Below are 13,884 nucleotides of genomic sequence, written 5' to 3'. Positions count from 1 at the left end.
AACGCAAAATGTCGAATGACAGAGTTATATGAGATTAGCATTATTGGGTTTGTGAGACAAGATGGTGATTTGTTAAGCTAGAGGTTTGTAAGGGTACTATGGCAGATGTTAAAAGTTAATGTTCCATGTGCCACTCTTGAGCAAGGAAGAACATTACTTAAAGGCGTATTTACAGGAACAGTACTGTGGAAGGATAAACTTGTGCCAGTACTGTGAGTCCTGGTAAACATGTGCCATAGTAGCTTCACTAGAAGCACACAGTGCGCCGAAATTGTTGTGATTCGTAATCAATAGACGATCTTCCATTTGTTCAAATAAAACCTGAGTGAGCAAAGTAAAGGAGTGTCTGTGTGAATTTAGTATCCAGCCCAACCGAAAATCCTGTGATAAATAGTACTACGTGGAGTGATTTTCGTGAATTGTGAAAGTACAGGCATCATCGCGCACTTAGCAGGTGTGTGCAGTGTTAACCGCGATTTTCGTACTGAACGCAGTGGAACCAGAGGCCGCAGCGCCACGAGGGAGACAGGTGCCGGGTGCAGCCCGCCTGGCCGCAGGGGGCCGCCGGCAGCTCAACAGATTCAGTAAAACCGTTTGACGAAGATTTGCAGGCCGTGCGCCTCGATTCTGTCAGCGCAGCGCCAAGCCAATCCTGACCCTTGCGTGACGTCACAAGGGCGCGCCGCGGCCTTCTCTTTAGGTGGTGGCGGCTAGAGCCGACACGGGGCGCACTGGGGGCGCTTAGCGGCCCACCCAGACAAGCGTCCTGCACCACCGGGACACGCGTAAAGTCAGCCCGACACAGTGGTCGCCAGCCGAGCCTCGACCCGCTGGAAAGTATCGAACCTCATCGCTCGAAAGCCAGTAGTTAACGGCCCCCATGCTACCTACTTACCCCCAGGCAAGATCCCGAGTTACGACCGCAGTACTCGGCACATTCACAGCCAAGTCCAGCAAATTACTTTTGACTGGCTGTACGAAATACACAGTTCAAACTCAACAGGAAGACGGTCACTCAAAAAACATTACTCCCAAAATTGGATAACAAACTGAGATTATCGCTATCCAATTACCCCCAGCCAAGTCAGTCACTTGAGTCGGAGCACCACTACCACTTCGCTAACATCACCGAGTTTTCCCTGAGCTACAATTCGCCGTAAACGCCCACACTAATTACTATTTCAACATTCGCAGATAACGACAGGAAAGTTATTAAGCGGTAATGGATGCGCGCAAACGAGAAGGCGTTTGCAAACTCGAGAACGCTGTGCGTCGCGACACAGAACTCCGCTCCAGAGCGCCCGCGACCCGCCACGTCGGCCACACGGGCGCTGACGGCCAGCTTTCGATTCCCCGAGCTCCGAGCCTCTCCACGAAATCCTTCTACACGTGGGCCTTTCAGCCAATCAGGAGCAGCAGAGGACTGGAAGACCCACCACAGGCCACTCCCTGCTGCTGCTTACAGCCGCTGCTGTCACGTTCTGATCTTCAAAAAGGCGAACCAGCGAGAAGATATGGGTGGTTAGGGAATCACCTGTTACAACCCTTTAACTCGTGGGGTATCAAGCATTAACTTCTGCAACCGATATACTTATTAAGGGTTTTCCTCTGATATATCTGAGGGCAAGCATTCTCGCAGCCGAAACTGCTTGAACTGTTGTTACATGTACGTAGTTGTTCGACAGCACACACGTTACTCAGACGATGTCCCCTGCAAAGTGCATCATGCGTAACTCGCGCCTCTGTCGGCAAATGCATCATTGTCAGAGCGATTCAGACTTGGGATCAGCAGTCTGCTCAACCGCCACACTTTGAGACAGGGACGACCAACTCGCATCTGGCGAGGCTAAAGGCACAGAACTGAACGCTGACTGCGACCGTTCTCAAGCAGGGCGTGGGGACTATGGATCGTCCTGTTTCCCATATGCAACAACAGTTTTCAGCGCACCAGACTGAAGTAGAGAACTCTGTCTGCAGCAGATCTCCAGAAACGCAACGCTACGCGAACTAGCCGAAAACCCGGACAAGAAACTCGAAGTAAACAGGCAAAGCCGCCAATTACAAAAAGTTTACACTCATCCAAATACATCTCACGAAGAACAAGGTTTACAACTGGTAGGATGCAGATGGAATTAAAGCACATCCAACACAACTTATGGCACTTTAGCAAACCCTTCAATAAACTATAAAGTAAGAAGGTGGCAAAGAAACCGCCAAATCGTTGTAACCTGCTCTAAAACAGTTGCCTGGGCCACCAAGTCGTTCACAAAAAAATCCGAAAAAATTTGCCAACATCACAACACACCCATCAGATATCAAAACCCTAGAGAACAGTTTGAGTTACTTACCGATCTGAAGCAACAGTAACAGAAATCACACCGCACGCCAAACACTAAGCAAAAGAGAGACCACACAGACTCACGCTCGCCTTTGTGATAACCAATTTTGACCGTGATACAACAAACGAAAAAACTGAAGGGGACCTAAAGGTACCAGGAAACTGAATCAAAATTCCCCGCTATTCCTTCCAGTCATCTATAGTTACAAAGAACCAACTAACAAGCTACTTGTTCACCATTTCAGAATGCACTGTGTACCTCACAAGGTTGGACTATTTAAACACTACCTCCTCAATAACAGCAACGTCCATATTGCAACACTTTCCAATAAGCCACGAAAAGCTGCGATATAAATTGAAATGTGAATAACGGAGTCGAGCACATCGAATTTTTAATTGCAAAATAGACCCGAAACAAGAAGCACCAAAATGCAGGAGCTGCAACACTGATAACTTTAATAGTGACGACAGTTGCAAAGAAAGACCAAAACAGCCTGTCTCAGCAAACAAAACTGAAAACATTAAGCGCATTGATCAAACTATCACGGTCTTCGTCCAAGAATGACACGAAAACAATCAAATAGAAAACATACTCTGAGTCTTCACTACAGCCCCTCCCAACATGATATTTGAAAGAAGGGACATAATAACAGCAGCTTCTAAAAAGCTCCTACTACGTTCTTTGGCGAACACGGATCCACGTCTATATCGCCATATTGATAGACAAGGAGGCCTATGCCCAACCTAGCCTGAGACACCAGGAAACAAGAATTAACCTTCACATTCAAGCCTAAGAAAGATATTGGCACTATCTGCATTGTCAACACACTGGGTTTCTGCTCTAAAAACAAACTCCCTAAAGGCATATTAAGAGAGAAAGAAGTTGGTATTATAGTCTCAGCACATACCTCAGGAGCAGGTAGAGAAATCAATCTAGATAACTGTATCTGTCACCGACCTGATTAACTCAAACCAGACCGTAGTAGAATCTGAGATAGATGCTTCAGAGTCTTTCATATAAAACACCACAATGATGTATCCTGCCGAGGAACTGCCAATTGATCTCGTGAATTATATACCCTCATTTTGCCCAGCTAAAGGAACAGGAGACTCAGTACTAGATCTGCGGTATTTGCTGAAAAATTGAACAAGAAAGATATTAAACTTGTTGTAGCCTTTTTGAATCACGCAAGACTCAGAAATGACTCGCCGCCTTTTACCAATCACTATGGCACTTCTATCTTAGAACATATACTACGTACAACATAGCTACTCAGATTCTGAAGCTATACTGAATTTGGCGACTGCATAGCAAACGAATACCTCACATTTATTATGCTGTGAACCACAAAAACTAGGAAAAAACTTAAAACGATCATAAACTCACGAAATCGGATAGTCGAAAAATTCGGATTGATACGTTTTAACACAAAACCTAACGAATCAACTATTCAAACCACTCCTTATAACATATTGTAATCACCAAATACAAGTGGAAGCAATACAACCTGCTATACCTAAAACTACCCTAAGAATAAAATAACATAACAAAGAAAGACTCCTGACGTACATAAGAAACAAAAATAAACAGTAGGGAAATTCTATAGACCATACGGCACTAACCAAATGGATATGCTACGATTGGCTTGAACGTTTTCAATGACCTAATAAGAAGAGAAACCCACCAAATGATGCGCGAGGTAATCACAAGAGTTAGGTCCCACAATAGAAGTAGTTTTTGGAAAAAAGTTCCAACAGGTCATAGCACACCATTTGCGAACAGCCATCCTTAATAGCAGATGAGAATGTCATTCATTACTGACGACCTCAAAAAAGTTCCTCAGAGTGCTACAAAAACATTCACGGTCATCCATGGTATCCAAAATTCGATGAAACCGACGAAGAAATAATACTCGAAAATCCGAATGCAACCGCTTAACATCCACTACTTTATAAGATTGACGAATATGAAATGGAAAGAAAGCAGCTCAGAGACTGCAGGCACTGGAAGATAACAAAATAAATCACTCCTTTCACAAGACACCTGCCTCAAACACATCAGACGTTTCTTCATCGCGGCCATTAAACTGAAAATAGTCTCTCTAAAATAGAAGCAAGCTAAAATCAAGATGATTTCCCAACCCAAAAGACCAAAAAACAACACCAAATCATAGGTTACCGTGCTCTCAGTGACAGGGAAAGCTTTTGAGACAGACCAAAATTATTCAAGGAATAGAGCAACATAATCGCACAAGAACAAGCCAGGTTCAGCGGCAACCACAGCACAGGTGACCCGGTCCCAGGACTGAGCAGCAGAGCGACGCAGGCTGAACGCAACACGGCAGGCGCAACGCCAGCACGCTTTCTCGTGGACGGCGAACGCGCCTTCCATTGGTTGTGGCATGCTGGGCTGCTCTTTGAAACGCTACTTTTGAACTTCGCATTCCACAGTGTGCAACTTACTAAAAACGTTGCTGGAAACAGGTAAGTACAAGCACTGCCTGGTGATCACCATTCGACAAGTATTATGCCAGCCGCAGAGACGCCACGTGGGACCGTCACGTCTCCACTGCTACACACCAACAACACGACTGACATCGCTAAAGGTCGAGGAACTAAAGAAGAGTCCTGTACACAGACGACACTGCGTACTGTTGTCAGGGCCCGACATGCGGCAGAATTAACGAGCAGGTCAGCCCCTTCACAAACAAGCAGGAATCATCGCTAAGCAAGTCGAGTAGGTTAAAATACAGTGGATCCACGAAATCTATTCTTCAGCACCAACCTGTGATCTTCAACTACCCCTACTTTAAATAAATATGTAATCCTCACGTCATCTTCAGAGGTACTCTGACAATCAGTTATAAACAATCAAGAAATACACCAACTGGAAAATAATATGTTATAACACAGAGACATGTTGTTGCGCCCCTCAGTGTGAAGACTGGTTTTAAAAATAGCTCTCCGTTCTACTGTATAACTTGCAGGCCTCTTCATCTCCAAGTACATACTGCAGCCCACATCCATCCCAATCTCCTTACTGTATCCACCACCTGGTCTTCCTCTACGATTTTCACCCACACTTCACTTCAAAACTACATTGGTTACCTGTCGACGTCTCGGAACGTGTCCTACCAACCGACCCTCCATTTGGTCAAGTTGCGCCTCGCATGTTCCCACGTTTATCGGTAATCCAAACTTATCTTCCCTGAGGTCAGCGTCTACCAGTTTTTACATTCTTCTGTAAAGAATTTGTGTTAGTATTTTACGACGACGAGTTATTAAACCGATAGTTCAGTAATTTTCACACCTACCAGCAACTGCTTTCTTTGGAATTGATAACATTACATTCTTCTTAAAGCCTGTGGGTACTTCGCCTGTCTCATACGCCGGGCACAATAGGTGGGAGAGCTCCGCCGTGGCCGGCTCTCCCGAGGCTGCCTGTAATCCTGGTAGAAGACTGTTTACTCCCTGGGCCTCGTTTCGACTTAGATATTTCAGAACACTGTCAAATTTGATCTCGTACTGTTACATCTCCCACCTCATTTACATCCATGACCACTTCCCTATCTGTAATATTACCTTCAGTATGATGTATATCTGACATAACTACATTTGCTGAAAACAAAACCCATGTAATGTCATCACAGCAGAAATTGTAAATATGATGTAGCTATGCTATTGACTATACAAAGACATAGACCACTACACCCTTCAGACAGCAGTTTCTCCCACATAACATAGCACTTACCTCCGACCTACAAAGTTATCTTACAAATCCCTTCGTATCGTACTAGAGATTAGTTCCTAAGCATTTGTCTTAAAGACTACCAATACAATGTAACAGGAAACAAAATGCCTTAACGATGTACAAATAAACGCAGGTGCTGCTTTTTTAAAGTAAGGTTTTAATCCACTCATAAGGCGAATGCCAGGACTCAGCTGTAAGAATAACATCGTTCTCCAATCCGCCAGGATTACACGCTGCGTCAAAACCAAATAAGAGCCTCAGATTAAAGATGAACACCGTCACCACATCATTAAGCACATTTCCGTTCAAAGAGTAACACGTTTAGTAAGCCACATTACTGCTTCTACTAAACTTAAACATTTTCATTTTCACCTCTCCTGTCAACAGTGACTGTAATTGGGATCAGCAACTCAGAAACAGACATTCTTTAACAAAGTCACTCTGAAGTAGTCGACGAATGATCTTGAAATTAACCACATTTTATTAAGACCTGACTTATTAGGCGCTGCAGATAAGTGATCTTATGTATTTCTGAAACATTAAAACTTAATTACGAAACCTTTTAATCTTCTTGATCGCAAAAACACATTGCTTTACCATTCATTACACCTTTTGGTTGCCAATCAACTATTGTTAGCTTGTAAAAAGAAACAATAAACAGGGAATTGCCCTAGATTTAACCAAATTTAATAAAGTTACGTAGTATTGCGTGATGATATGCCAATCATAGTAAATACAATGTGGCTATGAATTCTGTAGGCTTGAACGCCATCATCTAATAGCATATCTTGGAACTGTGTAAGTAATTGGAAAGTACCTATCGGGTGAATGTCAATAGTAAACTGTTTTCAGATATTAAAGGAATAAGCAAATAGAAATAATGAAAACATACCATGCTGACTAATGAACCACATTTTCCATAGACTATTGGTTACACCAACAAAGTTACAGAGTGCAACTCTCAACATATAGTAACAATCGAAACACACTCTTTCGTTAAGAATAAAGGCGCTAGCCCAGCTTAAGAAGCGAAAGTAATTTAAGGAAGAGACACTCTCTCTAATTACTTATATCGAAAATGAGTATGAGCAGAAATTAGTAAGTTTAGCTGCCTTTTTGGCCCTATCAGCTGTTCTCGACACTGCTTGGTGAGAAGCACTTCTTTACAAATTCACGATTGTGTCGTTAATTTAAGGACTTACTTAACAACATGCTCAGCAATAGAGCATTTCATATCCATTCTCACAATGACAGATGCAGGGTACGTAAACCAAATGATGGTTTACTTCAAATGTATGTTCTGAGTCCACTACCACTTTGGTCTGTACATGCACAGCTTACCAAAAGTCTTCAAAAAAATTGATTTATGCTGATGACATTTGCTTGGTGGCTCAGAGCCTCAACGTTTATGATGCTGAAACCTCTTTATCCACTGATATGGAAGTCTTTATACATCAAGAAATAGTGGCTCCACCTAAATCCACAGAAAATAATTGTATCTACATCACATCTATGCAGAAGACAGTCAGAGTGCACACCAGAAGACAGATTCAGAGACCAAGTCTCGTTGTACTGCATTACACCATAATACATAGGAACAGCGCTAGATAGAACTCTTGACTTACAAGTAGCACCTAAAGTCAAAACGAGAAAGAACAGTCTTAAAAAATTTGGTGGTGTCTTATGGGGAGCTAATGCTCGTGTTTTGAGATCCATAGCTCTAACCCTATCATAGGTGCTCTGTTGCTGAAGATTACTGTTCGACCAGGATCAATACTGCTCATACTAAGGACATAGATGTCAAACTGAATCAGGTATTATGGGATGCATTCAGAGTACAATCGCTCTAATACTTCCTGTTCTCAGCATCATCCCACCCCAGCTCTAAGAAACCAGCTCTCCTAAAGGTCTGGAAGAACATTCTGAAGAATCCTCAGCTGGCCAGTCATCGAGATGCTCCACAGGCAGAACATCAACACTTGAAATCAAGGAAACCCTCATCATGCACAGTAGAAAACCTCGTTGTGTTCTCTTTGATTGTCAACCATTTACGGAAAATTCAGTGGAATCCGTCATCAATAGTCAACAAGCATCTAGTCAAGGACCCATTCATGCAGACAGGATTCGATCTCCCCAGACATCAGTAGAGGATCTTGAAATGGATTAGCAGTGGAGAAGGCTGATGTGTTTATCTTAAGTATGGGGTCAGTGTTCTTTTTACAGACAATTCAATGTCACTTTTTAAATATTCCAGTTTCAATGGCCTCAGTATTATCATAACAGAAACATGGTCACATGTTGCAACACGCTTGAGGCAGGTACATGTCCTGCCCGCTGCTGTGACGTCACATGATGATCAAATCTAATGCTAATTCCAGAGATCTCTTTATCCTCACACGTGCTGATTCTATTATGTGCATGCTTAATCATCAGGATATATAATTACCCAGGGGCTGTCTTCTGGATCCTGAGGTGTATGTCATAATTTCATCAAATAATTACAAATGATTTATCAGTTATGCTTCTCCCATGGTCTTGGTCTCTGTATCCTGAAGTGAACTGGACTGTGGATACTGAAATAGTACTTACCGACGAGAGTCGTGGCACAGTGTCATTTTCACTATGCCTTCACTGCTTAGAAAGTGTGTTAACTGCCCTGTCATCGTGCTATATAATTTTTGCATGTTATTGCATTAAGTCTTGGGATTTCGAGGTCATCTATACTGCAGAGAGGTATATAAACCATACAGCTCTATGATATTATCAGTTCATTTCAGAATGCTTCTATTTACCAGTACATACATGTTAGCTTATGGTTCAAAACATGTAAATGTAGGATTAGCATGAGATCGTGAGTGTGAAGTTATAGTAGAAACTGAGGATGTCCGTCGTAATGTAAAACACAATTTACAGATATGAGTTAGGGCGAGCATTGTTAGCCGATGAAGCACACTGAGAAGTTGATGACAACAGACTACGATCCTTTTCAACTTCCTCTTCACATGAACATCTGTAGGAATAAGGCAACCATCATCGACCTGTATAAAAGTGTCGTGAAGTTGTATTGGTTATACAGTGCACTACGGATTGCAACAGACAAATACCGTGGCAAGTATATGTGAAAGCGTTACTAAACGATGTTGTATGTTATGTAAGTGAATGTTGCATACAAGATGATTTAGAACAATATGTAAACATATGTATGCTTGCAACATCAAGGGCTGCTACTATAATCCTATAAATATTGAAACTGTAGAGCCTGGTTTACAGAAAGAGAACGGAGATACGTCGTTGCTCCTGTTGGATTGAACACAATGGAAGCAGAATTTATAGCATAAAAAACCAGTTATTTAAAGAATAATGTAGAGATATAAGACAGAATGAATATTAAGAAATGTGTCAACAATTGTTTTTTTTTATTTTGCGCATGTAAAAAATGTTAATAAACAAAGTTATTTAAAATGTGTATTTGCCTTTCATTGAAAGAGCACCAGTGCAAAACAAATATTATGCAAGATATTTACAGATATGATAAATACATCATACTATTCTGCAAACCCTCAATCATACATACAGTAAATATATTCACTCATTGAGTGAATAGAGCCAGTATGGTACAGTGTAAAAAAAATTCGACGATATAAACACACATTTAAACAGCTTAAGAAGGGTTCAAGTTACTTGCAAATACCCACATACTTAAAACAGAGATATGAGCAACTGAAGACGATATTGACTTTGTAAGAGGAGGTCCAATAGTACTACATTCAGGCTTTCTGTTAGGACAATGCATAGCATTTGATGCTAAAAAGGTTTGCAAATCTGAACTGCCTGTAGATACACACATCAAATTGTATTACATCACATCGGCTCCAAGAGATCAAGAACCTGAACAGAAAACTGAAGTAGAATCAAGATAAACACCATTTCCGCCCTTTTTATTGGTCATGAAAACCACACATTGCATATTGTTCCACCATACAGCGAGACCTTCAGAGGTGGTGGTCTAGATTGCTATGCACAACGATATCTCTAATACCCAGTAGCACGTCCTCTTGCAATGATGCATGCCTGTTTTCATCGTGGCATACTATCCACAAGTTCATCAAGGCACTGTTGGTCCAGATTGTCCCACTCGTCAACAGCGATTCGGCGAAGATCGCTCAGAGTGGTTGGTGGGTCACGTCGCACATTAACAGCCCTTTACAGTCTATCGCAGCCATGTTCGATGGGGCTTATGTCTGGAGAACATGCTGGCTGTGAGATACAGGAGGATTCCAGTTACATTACGTTATAGTCAGGCAGAGGTTCCGAAATCAGGTATTGGATTGTAACGCATACCCAGGAGCAGTTATAGACTCAGCTCAAAATTTAATAGTGGTGAAGAGTAGACTGAAGTTTGAAACATTAGTCAGGAAGAAACAAAACGCAAAAAAGTGGAATACGTAAGTACTAAGTAATGGAGAGGCAAGCTTAAATGTCTCTGAAGCTACTGATACTGCAATATAGCGCATTAGCCAGTTCAGTAGAATAAGAAGGACACTTCTATAAAGGGCGATCAGAGAGAAACGGTCCAGTAAACGAAGTTCTAAAATGCTTACCTTATGAGCTATGAGCACTTTTTCACGTTCGATACTGTGGAACGAGCACTAAATAGTTTACCTCTCACTCTTTTTGACGTGTCAGTCCTTTTGTATTTCGTTCTTTGTACCTTACGACTATGTCTATAGTAGTGGAAAAGGCCAGTCACTTGTGTCCTGATAGCAAAGTTTAATCATCCTCCGCTCGACCGTCATTTCAGCATCGTTAGAGTTCTGAGGTGCAGCGATCATGGATCAATAAGTTACTTCCTCAGTTTGCACACATACCTGCAAATCCATCGCTATCTTCCGGTGGAAATGATGAAAGTAACTGTGACTGTTGACATGTATGAGCTATGCGTGGGCATTATCGAGGCATTTCGAGCCATGGAACAGAGAATAATTTTAGGAACTGGAAAATATATTTCAGAAAATGCTGCTTGTTCCAGATATAAGCACAGAAGCTCAGGACGACTCACGAGAAATATGCACAGACAGTCCAGTTACGCTGGATTCCCTGAAACATTACAGCAATCTTAGATAAATAAGGGCATAAATGAGTACTGCGCAAGGGGGAGTGGCACCTCACCTTGGAATGATCAGAAGTAAAAGTCTGCAGTCCTGCGAATGAATTAGGACACAAGCCGGCCAAAGAGCGAGCCCGAGAAAGTGCAACAGGAAACTAGAGCGGAAATTTTGCGTCAGTGAGGAGATGACAAATGCAGCGCGAAAGAGAAGTGAGAAAGAGTGGTCTGAAACCATGAAAGAGACTAAAAAAAATTTTTTTCAGCTGTTCAACATCGCCATTCTACCATTTACCACTGTCGTCTAGTCTTACAGCTGTGTCGGCTGTGCAGGGGAGATTAAAGGCTCTCTCCAGCTTGCTGAGACAGTTGAGGCTGGTGGGCCTGGCGGAGGGGCGCGAGCCCGGAAACCGAGGGGTCACTCGACGAATTCTCCTCGGGTTATCAGCCGAGTGGTGGCGTCGTCTCGTCCCAACACTCTCTTATACTATGGCTAGCAACTCGCGATCGCGTAAAAGCAGTGGAATATGGTCCATAAACCTCAGAGAAGAAGTACACCTGGGAAAGAAGTATCTGAATCAATCAAAAAAATTTTCACTCCTGAAAATAGAAAAACAACTGACGATACAATTGTATCATGTGAATGCAAAAAATTGATCTCTTGTTAGCGATCCTGAACTATACGCTGTACAGTAACACATACTACAATATACTGCCCTACTTAACGTAATCTGTTACATTAGTTTGCTTTTAGCATATAAGATGTACGTACTCACTTTACATTTGACGATGTATTCGTTGTGACGCCTGATTTGAAACCAAAAATCTGCAGAAATCGAAGGTTTGAAAATCAGAGTAACCTTCCCAAATAAGCAACCAAAAAAAATTAACATTGGATCTTACAGCTGACACATTTGTCCGAAAATGGAATAAAAATACGTAGTTTTTATGGGGAAGTCGCAAAAAGAGACGTCCTAAGGGACTTTATAAATACAGCGTTCATATAGGGTTTAGATGGGACCATTAGATTCCTGTGTTATAGCCTAAATACAGCATTGATGTAAGGTTTAGATAGAACGATTAGATTTCGATGTTATAGCCAATAAGTCGTTAAAAGTGATGTCGCTATGAACGGTCTCGACTGAATGTATCCACAGGACGTGTGGCATGTAATTGAAAAAGTCGCGTGCCAACGCGTCTCCTCGAGGCTTTCAGGCTTGCAGCGAAATGACCACGACGAGAAAAATTGAAGAATTGCAGCCAATATAAGAGGCCTTGCCGACTATTGCCCCAACCACGCGACATTCGCGATCGGAACAGGAGTAGACGGTAATAGTATGAGGAGAAATGTTGTTGAGAATAGGTTCTGGGTTCGAACCCCAGTCCAACACAAAGCTTCACGTCACGGCATTTCAAATAAGTTACATGTCAAGAAGCAATATTTAACATCTCTCGTAGTTCGTTAACAAAGGCAATGGATGCTGGGTAGGAATCCGCGTCTGTTAAAAATGTTTACGTTATGTAATTTATAGTTGATATTTGCTAACTGATACTGTCTAAAATCGAGGTATATCACTCTCTGTACGCCTAGTCAGGAATGACTGTTAGTTTCCGTTAGTCACGAAATCTTTCCTTAGTCTACATGACCTGGGTTTGAATCCATATGCAGAACGAGACGGTTCGTCGTGTCATTTGAAGTTCATAGATATTGTCAACTAGCTGCTCGTGATATCTTAAATGTTTAATGCCATTTTGCGTTAAATAATAAGTACGGTGTGTTACTTTCAAGAAAAAATCATGAATATGACGAACTTACTACGTGCATTACCTATCCGACGTAACAATGAGAGTGGTAACATTTGAGGTATGTCATTTATTGTAATAAATGTGAATTTACAAGCGTTAAGGACAGTTTATATGTGATAAGGGGTTCCCTGATATTAGTACTCTCGTGGTATTACTTTACATCTTGAGTTACTGCGATACAGAGCAGTATTTTCTAGTGATGACTTGTTGGAACCATTTTCAACGGTCAAACGACTGTACTGAGAGGCTATTAGAGGACCTGCTAAACAGCTGCGTTATGCGGGTTGCGTGCGAATCAGGCGAAATGCAATTCGATTCGTTCGGATACTTTTGAGCATGACTGTACGTACATAAGTTGTGTAACAGAAAGGAGTATTATGGGTCCGATACAAGTAGGCTATTCTCACCATTTACGTACGTAATCGTTCATTGCTTACGGAAAGATTCCGGACAGTAACGTACACAGTGTAAGTACTGGCATCAGAGGCGGTACCTTCAGTGTCGGCGCTGTGTGGTCAGGAAGGGGCAAAGTGCGAGCACGTTCTGTGAAAGAAATATTAGGCGCTGCTGTGACTAATAGTAAGGGCACAGAAGTATTTTGTTTGTAAACATTGTCGGGGGTGTTCTTGGAGGCAGATTATCTGTAAAAATATTCCTACGTTATTCAAAGAATTCGTAAATACGATATTGTCAACCGATCTGACTAAAAATTGAACTAACTTTTGGCATGACATAAAACCAGCAAGCGGATCGAAACCATGAGTTGAGTCGGTCGGTGACCATACTGCCACAGAAACGGAAGACGACCGACAGAAGGCGAAATACAGAGCTGCCATGAAACATTCACTCGTTTCCAGAATTCTAAATTTTCGGAAATATTGCTTG

The 13,884-nt window shown here is 42.0% G+C and overlaps 1 long non-coding RNA gene across 1 annotated transcript in view; it reads left to right on the top strand.

The window, feature by feature from the left end:
* LOC126212890 (uncharacterized) overlaps window positions 1-13,884 on the top strand; it is a 474,898-nt gene that overhangs the window by 1,463 nt on the left and 459,551 nt on the right. The gene's annotated exons all lie outside the window — the stretch shown is intronic.

Source organism: Schistocerca nitens, chromosome 11 (assembly GCF_023898315.1).
Source record: "Schistocerca nitens isolate TAMUIC-IGC-003100 chromosome 11, iqSchNite1.1, whole genome shotgun sequence".
NCBI classification, from domain to species: domain Eukaryota; kingdom Metazoa; phylum Arthropoda; class Insecta; order Orthoptera; family Acrididae; genus Schistocerca; species Schistocerca nitens.
Note: the sequence above shows the minus strand (reverse complement) of the source record. Positions and strands in the feature narration are given on the sequence as shown.